Source organism: Dendrobates tinctorius, unplaced genomic scaffold (genome assembly GCF_039654945.1).
Source record: "Dendrobates tinctorius isolate UK_male_01 unplaced genomic scaffold, ASM3965494v1 ptg000231l, whole genome shotgun sequence".
In the NCBI taxonomy this organism is placed as follows: Eukaryota; Metazoa; Chordata; class Amphibia; order Anura; family Dendrobatidae; genus Dendrobates; species Dendrobates tinctorius.
Window position 1 is genome coordinate 17,617,331 of NW_027361898.1, and position 9,275 is coordinate 17,626,605.

Consider the following 9,275-nt stretch of genomic DNA (forward strand, 5'->3'; position numbering starts at 1 on the left):
ACCAAGAGAATTGTAAATTTTTGGTGTTGCACAATTTACATGATATTATTGTACTAGGATTTCCGTGGTAACAGACCCATAATCCTGTGTTGGATTGGAAATCTGTGTCTGTGGTGAGTTGGGGTTGTGAATGTGCTCATGGTGACACTCCTGTTTTTTCCACCTCTGCCCAGTCTCAAGATGTTCCTGACTATTTGCCTGATTTTTCTGATGTATTTAGTGAGAGTAAGTCTGCGTCTTTGCCTCCTCATAGGAGTTATGATTGAGTTGATGCCCGGGTGTAAATTTCCCAATGGTCGGCTTTTCAACTTATCGGTACCTGAACATGATGCTATGCGATCTTATATCAAGGAGTCATTAGAGAAGGGTCATATAAGACCATCCTCTTCACCTTTAGGTGCTGGGTTTTTTTTGTGGCCAAGAAAGATGGCTCTTTAAGGCCATGTATTGACTATAAGATCACTGTTAAATATCAGTACCCGTTGCCCCTGATTTCTGATTTATTTTCCAGGGTCAAAACTGCTTGTTGGTTTATCAAACTTGACCTTAGGGGGGCGTATAATCTTATTCGCATCAAACACGGGGATGAATGGAAGACGGCTTTTAATACTCCGGAGGGACATTTTGAGTACCTGGTGATGCCTTTTGGGCTCACTAATGCCCCTTCCATCTTCCAGTCTTTTATGAATGATATTTTCTGGGACTTTGTGGATAAGTTTTTAATCATTAAGGCCTCTTTCACACTTCAGTTTTTTGCCATCAGTCAAAATCCGCCAAAAATTTGAAAATGGCGGATCCGCAAAAATGGAAACAAAACGGATGCAAACTGATGGAACGGATCCGTTTTGTTGAGGATCCGCCATAACGATTTTACTGCGGATCCTCAACAAAACGGATCCGTTCCATCAGTTTGCATCCGTTTTGTCATCCGTTGGATCCGTTTTTTTGCGGATCCGTTTTTCCACACCTCCAAAATGGGATGCTCCCAAATATGATTCGCTCTTGGAAAATGCTCTCAAATGTGATTGGATGCTGGAAGCTAGGGAGAAATATATCTAGGGTGTTGTGATACAATTTCTTTGAAAGGTTTTAGAGCTAGTGGCAGCGATGGAAGGAGTTAGTGCGAGTCTGGAAGGAGTTATTGCGAGTATTGACAGCTTCTGTGTGGAATTGGATCTTCACTTGAATCGGTTGGCAATTATTGCTATCGAGAGGGAGAAAAGAAGATTGCGAATCCTGCGTATGAGGAGACGGCGCCAGTGGATTCATCCCATTAATGCGCAGAGGTTCACCCGTGGCGTTTTTACCACACTGTACCTGGAATTGAGGGAGAATCCGGACAAGTTCTTCAACTACGTGCGCATGCAGATGGAATTCTTTGAGATATTGGTGGATCGTGTTGGAGAACAAATCCGGAGAAGGGACACCTACATGCGGTTTTCTATATCACCGGCGGAGCGTTTGATGGTGACCCTTCGGTAAGTTATCTACCTTTTAAAATGTTTCAGATTCTGCAGGCTTTTATTGTTATGTTATGGCTTGTAGTTTGTATTAAGTTTACTTTTTTTCCCTTTTTTTAAGATTCCTGGCAACTGGAGAATCCTTCACCTCCCTCCATTTCCAGTTCCGGATTGGGATTTCCACTATTGCTGGAATTGTACAACAGACCTGCCGGGCATTATGGGATTCTCTACAGGAGGAATACATCCCAGAGCCAACCCAGGAGAGGTGGCTGGAGATTGCAGAGAAGTTTCAAGATATCTGCCAGTTTCCAAACTGCATCGGTGCCGTGGATGGCAAGCATATCAGGATTGTGAAACCCATGGGATCTGGTTCACAGTTTTACAACTATAAAAAATACTTTTCCATTGTGCTAATGGCCATTTCGGATGCAAACTGCAAATTCATTGCCGTGGACATTGGTGCATACGGTCGTTCTAACGACTCACAGGTATTCAAGAGTTCCACCATGGGCCGTCGCTTGTATGGAGACAATTTTAACTTCCCACCTCCAAGACCACTCCCTGGAACAACAGGCCCACCAATGCCTTTTGTGTGCGTTGGCGACGATGCTTTTCAACTTTCAAAACACCTACTGAAGCCATATGGTAGTCGTGGATTAACACACCAGAAAAGAATCTATAACTATCGGTTAACCAGAGCGCGCAGAGTGGTGGAGTGCGCGTTTGGAATTTTAACTGCGAAATGGAGAGTACTGTTAACGGCCATGAAAATGAAAACAGAGACTGTGGATGAGGTGGTAAAGGCCTGTGTAATCCTGCACAATTTTGTCCTTTCAAAGGAACCAGTTTCCATCGATGAAAATGTGTATGAAACCACCTTGTGGGATTATGAGCAGCAAACTTTTCGGAGTACTGGTTCAGTGGCAAGAATTAGGGATACCTTTGCAGATTATTTTGTTACACCAGAGGGACAAGTGGACTGGCAATATCACATGATATAATTTTCTTCATACCAATTGTGAGTAATTTTTTTTTTTTTTTTTTATCTGAAATTTTACCAAGTGTTTGCTTTGCACAAGCATTGTGTTTTACCATGTGATTTGGTTAGTTTTACACTTTGCAGTGTTAACAATTGTTGGGTACCAAGCGTAAAGTTATCCAAGTGTTGTGTACCAAGCGTAAAGTTACCAAGTGTTGTGTACCAAGCGTTTTACACTTTGAAATGTTCACAAGTGTTGGTTATCAAATGTTGTGCTACCAAGTGTTTTTTTGTACCTTGTACACCACCGGTGTACTGTGAAATATTACCCAGGGTTGTGTGTTGTGTTAACAAGTGTTGTGTTTACCTTTTACACCACTGGTGTAATTTGAATAAAGAAGCAAAAAATAAACATCACAATAAAGTTTTTTGAAAAAAAACAGTTTATTTCTGACAATTTGTATTAACTGTATTTTTTTTTTTAAATTTTTTTTCTTAACTTTTTTTGTAGCTTTTTTTGGTATATTACCTTTTTGGTAACTTTTTTTGGTATAATATTACCTTTTTTAATTTTTTTTGGTATATTACTTTTTTAATTTTTTTTTGGTATATTACTTTTTTTATTTTTTTTTGGTATATTATAACAGAAAAATTACAAACTATGATAATGTTGGGTGGAGATAGTATTGGAGGGGGGGTTAACAGGGTTGACCACATCGAGGGGGGGGGTAGGGGACTGGGGAGGGAGTTGGTGAGGACCAGAAGTGGAAGGGGGGTTTAACACATGTGGTTGGGACGGGAGTGGATGGACAGACGAGGTTTGTGGGTACATTGAAGGTGTATGTGGGGGTGGGTATGGCGAGGGCATTGGGGTATAATGCAATGGGGAAGGTAGGTACTGGGAAGAATGGAATGGGGAACTAGAGAAAGGAGAGGGAGTGGTAGGAGGAGGGACGGCTGTGTGATTGATGGTGGTGGAAGGATGGACGGGGGAGGATGGACTGTGGAAGGATAGACAGGGGGAGGATGGACTGTGGAAGGATAGACAGGGGGAGGATGGACTGTGGAAGGATAGACAGGGGGAGGAAGAGATGCTTCAGCAAGCACTTCCACTAGAGCATTCTGACAGGCTTGCATCACACGCATCTGCTGGTGAGTACTTAAACCTTCCATTTGCCGGACAACAGATTGAAAAAAGGTATGTCTCGGTGTCTGGTTTGATTCTAAACTCATCTGTTCCATGTATCTTCTGAGTTCCATGATACTTTGATTGATCATGGTCAACCCAGAAGATAACCGTTGTCCATAAGTGTGGAAACCGTGTTGAACAGTTGAGTTTAGACTCAAACAGTCAGACAAGGTCAGCCTTTCCTGACTCCTCAGACGCTGCCGGCCAGAACCAAAAGTTGGTCGAGATGTTGCGGCAGTGTCTGAGGGGTGGGGAACAGGGAACAAGTCGTCACCAGCAGCTTCATGTGATGAAGTCTGCCCTGCTGCTTCAGTGCTGGTGGAGGGGATAGAGGGATCAGACAAGAGGGTAGGTACAGAGGGGTCGGATACCTCGATGTGGTCACCGGGGGCGGTCTCACTAGGGATCACTGCAGAGGGACGCAACTCTGATGCAGACTCCCGAGTGCTGCAGATGGTGCTAAAAAAAAAAAAAAAAAGAAGAAAAAAATGTATATTAAAAATATTGATATTTAATTTAAGTCTGCTGAAAAAAAAATTGGTTAAACATTTCTACTACAGGAATTGTTTGGGGAATATTTACCTTCTGCACGCCATTGTAGATCGCAGGAACGCCAGGGCTTGGTAGTTTTTGTACTGGGGTCCCCGGCGTCCTCCCGACGATCCACTCGGGGTCTGAATCTCTTTGTTGTAGTCCCTCTTGAAGCGATCCCGGAGCGACCGCCACCGTGTGATAACCCTGTCACCTGTGAAGCAAAAAAAAAAAAAAAATGTTTAGTATTCAACACTTCACATGCTGGAAATATAAGTTACTGAAGTTGTAATACTTACGCACAAAATCCCTGGCCCTCGCATTGAGTTCCTCCCAGTTGTCAATAACTGAAGAACAGACTTCATCCCAGAGCCGTCGTGTGGTTGGTTGGTCGGCATGAAGACGGTTTGCCATGTTCCACAGCGGCTCCCGGATTTCCACCTCATGGATGAGGTCATCACTATCAATAATGACACCCTCCTCCTGATGTCTGCGGGGAGCACGCTGTGAAACCTGTGAAGATAAAAAACAAAACAAAAAGCAAAAAATTACATTATATTCAAACACATGATGTTCATTTAAACAATTATCAAAATAGGGTTACTTACCGTTTGCCGACCACCAGAGGCATCACCTTGACGACCCTGGGATGTCCGGGGAGTCACTCTAGTGCGGGCACCGGATTCTGAAGACTGGGAAAAAAAAAAAAAAAATGTTTGGATGGATGCATAGTTATGGTGTGCACTGTGATGAATGTTTGTGTTGGGTGTAGCATTATGTATCTGTGTATGTGCTAAACTTACAATCTGCGCACCCCCTCCATGTGTCTCTCCACCCTGCACGTCTCCTCCTGGAAGCTCCTCTGAATCAGCTTCCTGTTAAAACATAATAGGATAGTGTTTTTAACCACAAAAAAATTATTTTAAATAAAAAAAAAACAAAATTTTTTTTACCTCAGCTCGCTGATGTGAGGGGGAGCTTTCAGGAGAAGACATTACGGCTTGGGGCAGCTGTGTTGCTTCCTGAACTGATCTGCAAGTATAAACACACTTGTTAAGCTACTATACAAAGTATCATAATAAGCTTTCAGGCTTTTATACTTACAGGGAAAATGTTTGGCTGGCAGTATCTGCTTCGGCCTGGCTGGCAGTCTCTGTTGCGGTCTGGCTGGGCCTCTCTGCTGCAGCCTGGCTGGCTCTCTCTGCTGCTACCCTGCTGGTAGTGCTTGAAGTGATCTGCAAGTATAAAGAGACTTGTTAAGGTACTATACAAAGGATCATAATAAGCTTTCAGGTCTTTATACTTACAGGTAAACTAATGGTTGCCTGTACGCCGCGGTGTGGCTGTTCCTCTCTGCTGCGGTCAGGGTTGTTTCTGCTGCGGTCTGACCGGTCATGTCTGCTGCGTTGATCCCTGCTGCGGTCTGAATCTCTGCTACGGTTGGGCTGGCCGTGTCTGCCGGTATGGTGGCGCTTCATTGTGTGAACTGAAAGAAAATGATATGAAAGTTTAAAAAAAAAACAAAAAACCACATTTTGTATGTGTAATTCCCTGAAACTAATTATACGCAATTTTAAGTGTTTGCATGTCTACATTCCCTTATCTCAGAGTGTAACCAGTGATTGAAGGTGTATAATATTTTGTGTAAACCTACTTTCTTTGTGTTTTGTAACTGAGTGTAACCAGTAATTGAAGGTGTGTAATTGCTGTGTATACCAGTTTGCATTCCCTGAAACTCTCACCGAGAGTGTAACCAGTGATTAAAGGTCTCACCGTGTAACCAGTGATTGAAGGCGTGTAGTGTGTAATTGCTGTGTATACCAGTGTTTGCATTCCCTGAAACTCTCAGAGTATGTAACCAGTGATTGAAGATGTTTAATTTCTGTGTATACCCACTGTGTTTGCATGGTTTTGAATTCCCTGAAACTCACTTGTGTATACCCATTTTTTCATGGTATGTTGCAATCTCACTTTTAACCACACTTGTATACCAGAACACTTCAATTACCTTTATGGTAACTTAATTTTACCTTTTTTAAAATGATACAAAGTAGATTTTTTCAAAACAATTTATTTATTTTTTTTTTTTATTATTTTTTTTTTTTTCCAAAAAATAGGAGCTACTCTGCTCTTTATTTTAAATACCACAATACATGAAAAATAAAAAAACGCAAACACGCATAACACACAGCCAGGCTACACACTCCAGGTGTATTGCAGGTGGAAGATTTGCAGCGGAGTTTGAAATTCTATCAGTCAGGCTGGTGTTTGATGTCTGGTTCGGTTTCTTCAGTGTGGCTGTTGCCAGATGTCTGGGCCCAAACCACATACAATACCATTTAGGCCAGTTTCACATTTGCACTTTATAGCGCAGCGATGGCCTGCACACGTCCGCCACAAATCCCCACCTACTACCGCACATGAATGCTTGCGATCTGCGCACCCTATCTTTATCATAGGGTGCGCTGGCAGGATTTTACAGTGTGCTGCGCACTTTTGAAGGTGTGCCGTGCGCGCCAAAATGCAACATGCTGCGTTTGGCGCACAAGGGCACACCTTCAAAAGTGCGCAGCACACGGTAAAATCCTGCCAGCGCACCATCTACGCACCCTATGATAAAGATAGGGTGCGCAGATCGCAAGCATTCATGTGCGGTAGTAGGCGGGGATTTGTGGCGGACGTGTGCAGGCCATCGCTGCGCTATGTAGATGTCTGGGCCCAATAACACCACATACAATACCATTTAGGCCGGTTTCACATTTGCACTTTATAGCGCAGCTATTTCCTGCACACGTCCGCCACTAATCCCCACCTACTAGCGCACATGAACGCTTGCAATCTGCACACCCCATACTAAAGATAGGGTGTGCAGATCGCAAGCGTCCATGTGTGCTAGTAGGCGGTGATGACCAGATGGGACGGGGATTAGTGGTGGACGTGTGCAGGAAATAGCTGCGCTATAAAGTGCAAATATGAAACCAGCCTTACACCACACAATCACAGCAAGAAATACAATATTAAAGTTGTATGAAAATAACATGCAGTACACATGCAACAGAGAAAAAAAAAAAAAATGCAACACACACACACGCTCCAGGGGTCTTGCAGGTGGTAGACTTGCAGCTGTGCAGACAGGTTTTATAGCTCTAGTTGAATCTTCTGTCAGGCAGGCTGGAGTCTGATATCTTGCTTGGAGTATTCAATGTTGCTGGTGCCGGATTGTCTGGGCCCAATTACACCACATACAATACACCACTCAATCGCAGCAATCACAGCATAAAAAATACAATATAATTACAGTTGTATGAAAATAAAAAGCAGTACACATGCAACAGAAAAAAAAAAAAAAAAATGCACACACAGGCCACACATACACACACACGCTCCAGGGGTCTTGCAGGTGGTAGACTTGCAGCTGTGCAGACAGGTTTTATAGCTCTAGTTGAATCTTCTGTCAGGCAGGCTGGAGTCTGATATCTTGCTTGGAGTATTCAATGTTGCTGGTGCCGGATTGTCTGGGCCCAATTACACCACATACCATACACCACTCAATCGCAGCAATCACAGCATAAAAAATACAATATAATTACAGTTGTATAAAAATAAAAAGCAGTACACAAGCAACAGAAAAAAAAAATATAAAAAAAAAAAAAAAACAGACATGCAACACTCACAGACCACACACACACGCTACACTTGCTACACACTTGCTACACACTTGCAGGCCATACACAGAAATGTCATAGGTATACTCACACTTGGTAAAGCTGGTACTGGCAGGCCTCTTGATAGCTGTGGCTGCAGGCTTGGTGGGTGTCTGGCAGGCTGGGTGGGTGGTCTGGCAGGCTTGGTGGCTGTCTTGCAGGCTTGGCTGTCTTGCAGGCTTGGTGGTGGTCTGGCTGGCTTGCTGTCTGGCTGCTACTGCATGTCTGGGCCCAATTAGCCCATCTTATATAGTTTTGGGACTGTCTGGAAAAGTATCTTTTTTTCTGGGCATGCGCAGTGCGATTTTGCGGATCCTGCCGGCGGATTCCGCAAAATCGCGGATCCCGGCGGATCCGCCGCCCATAGGGCCCCATTCTACCGCATGGCTGATGACGGCGGATCCGCCGTCATCCGCCATTTTGACGGCGAAAAAAAACGTTACATTCTCCGTCCCCCTCAGACAGAATCCGCAAAGAATTTTGCGGATCCGCCGAATATCGGACGCAACGGACGACCATCCGTCAAAATCCGCCACTAATGTATCCCAATGGGGAAATTGGCGGATCCGCAACAAGAAAAAGCGGATCCGCCAATTTCAAATTTTGGCGGATTTTGACTGATGGCAAAAAACTGAAGTGTGAAAGAGGCCTTATCTGGATATTTTGTTTTTTTCCAGTGATTGGGATTCTCATGTGGAACCTGTTCAGACTGTGTTCCGGATCTCGAGAGAAAATACTCTGTATGTTAAGGGATCGAAATGTCTCTTTGGTGTACAGAGGATATCGTTTTTGGGATTCATTTTGTCCCCGTCTGCTATTGAAATGGACCCGGCCAAGGTACAGGCCATCTATGATTGGGTTCAGCCCACTTCTCTGAAGGCTCTTCAGAAGTTTTGGGGTTTTTCTAATTTCTATCATAAATTTATAAGTAATTTTTCTGGTATTGTTAAACCACTGACGGATTTGACCAAAAAAGTCCTGATGTGGTGAATTGGCCTCCAGAGGCAGTCTCGGCATTTCAGGAGCTTAAGCGGAGATTCACTTCTGCTCCGGATCTGCGGCAACCTGATGTTTCACTCCCATTTCAGGTGGTGCTAGATGCTTCTGAGATTGGTGCAGGAGCCGTTTTGTCTCAGAGGGATCCGGTAACCTCTAAGATGAATCCCTGTGCCTTCTTTTCTCGGAAATTTTCCCCATCTGAACGTAACTATGACGTGGGGAATCGGGAGTTGTTGGCCATGAAGTGGGCATTTGAAGAGTGGAGACATTGGTTGGAGGGAGCTAGACATCAAGTTGTGGTCCTTACCAACCACAAGAATTTGATTCATCTTGAATCAGCCAAGCGTTTGAAGCCTAGACAGCTAGGTGGGCCTTGTTTTTCACGCATTTTAATTTTGTGGTCACCTTTC

The 9,275-nt window shown here is 43.8% G+C and overlaps 1 long non-coding RNA gene across 2 annotated transcripts; it reads right to left on the reverse strand.

The window, feature by feature from the left end:
* Positions 1-3,888: 3,888 nt before the first annotated feature.
* LOC141059905 (uncharacterized) lies at positions 3,889-8,509 on the reverse strand. Of its 2 annotated transcripts, XR_012222624.1 has the most exons (4): positions 7,919-8,509; positions 5,470-5,648; positions 5,267-5,397; positions 3,889-5,194 (listed from the first exon to the last, which is right to left on the reverse strand). It is a non-coding gene; the product is annotated as an uncharacterized lncRNA (long non-coding RNA). The 2 variants fall into 2 exon arrangements; XR_012222623.1 differs by having other exon boundaries at positions 3,889-5,397.
* Positions 8,510-9,275: the final 766 nt, after the last annotated feature.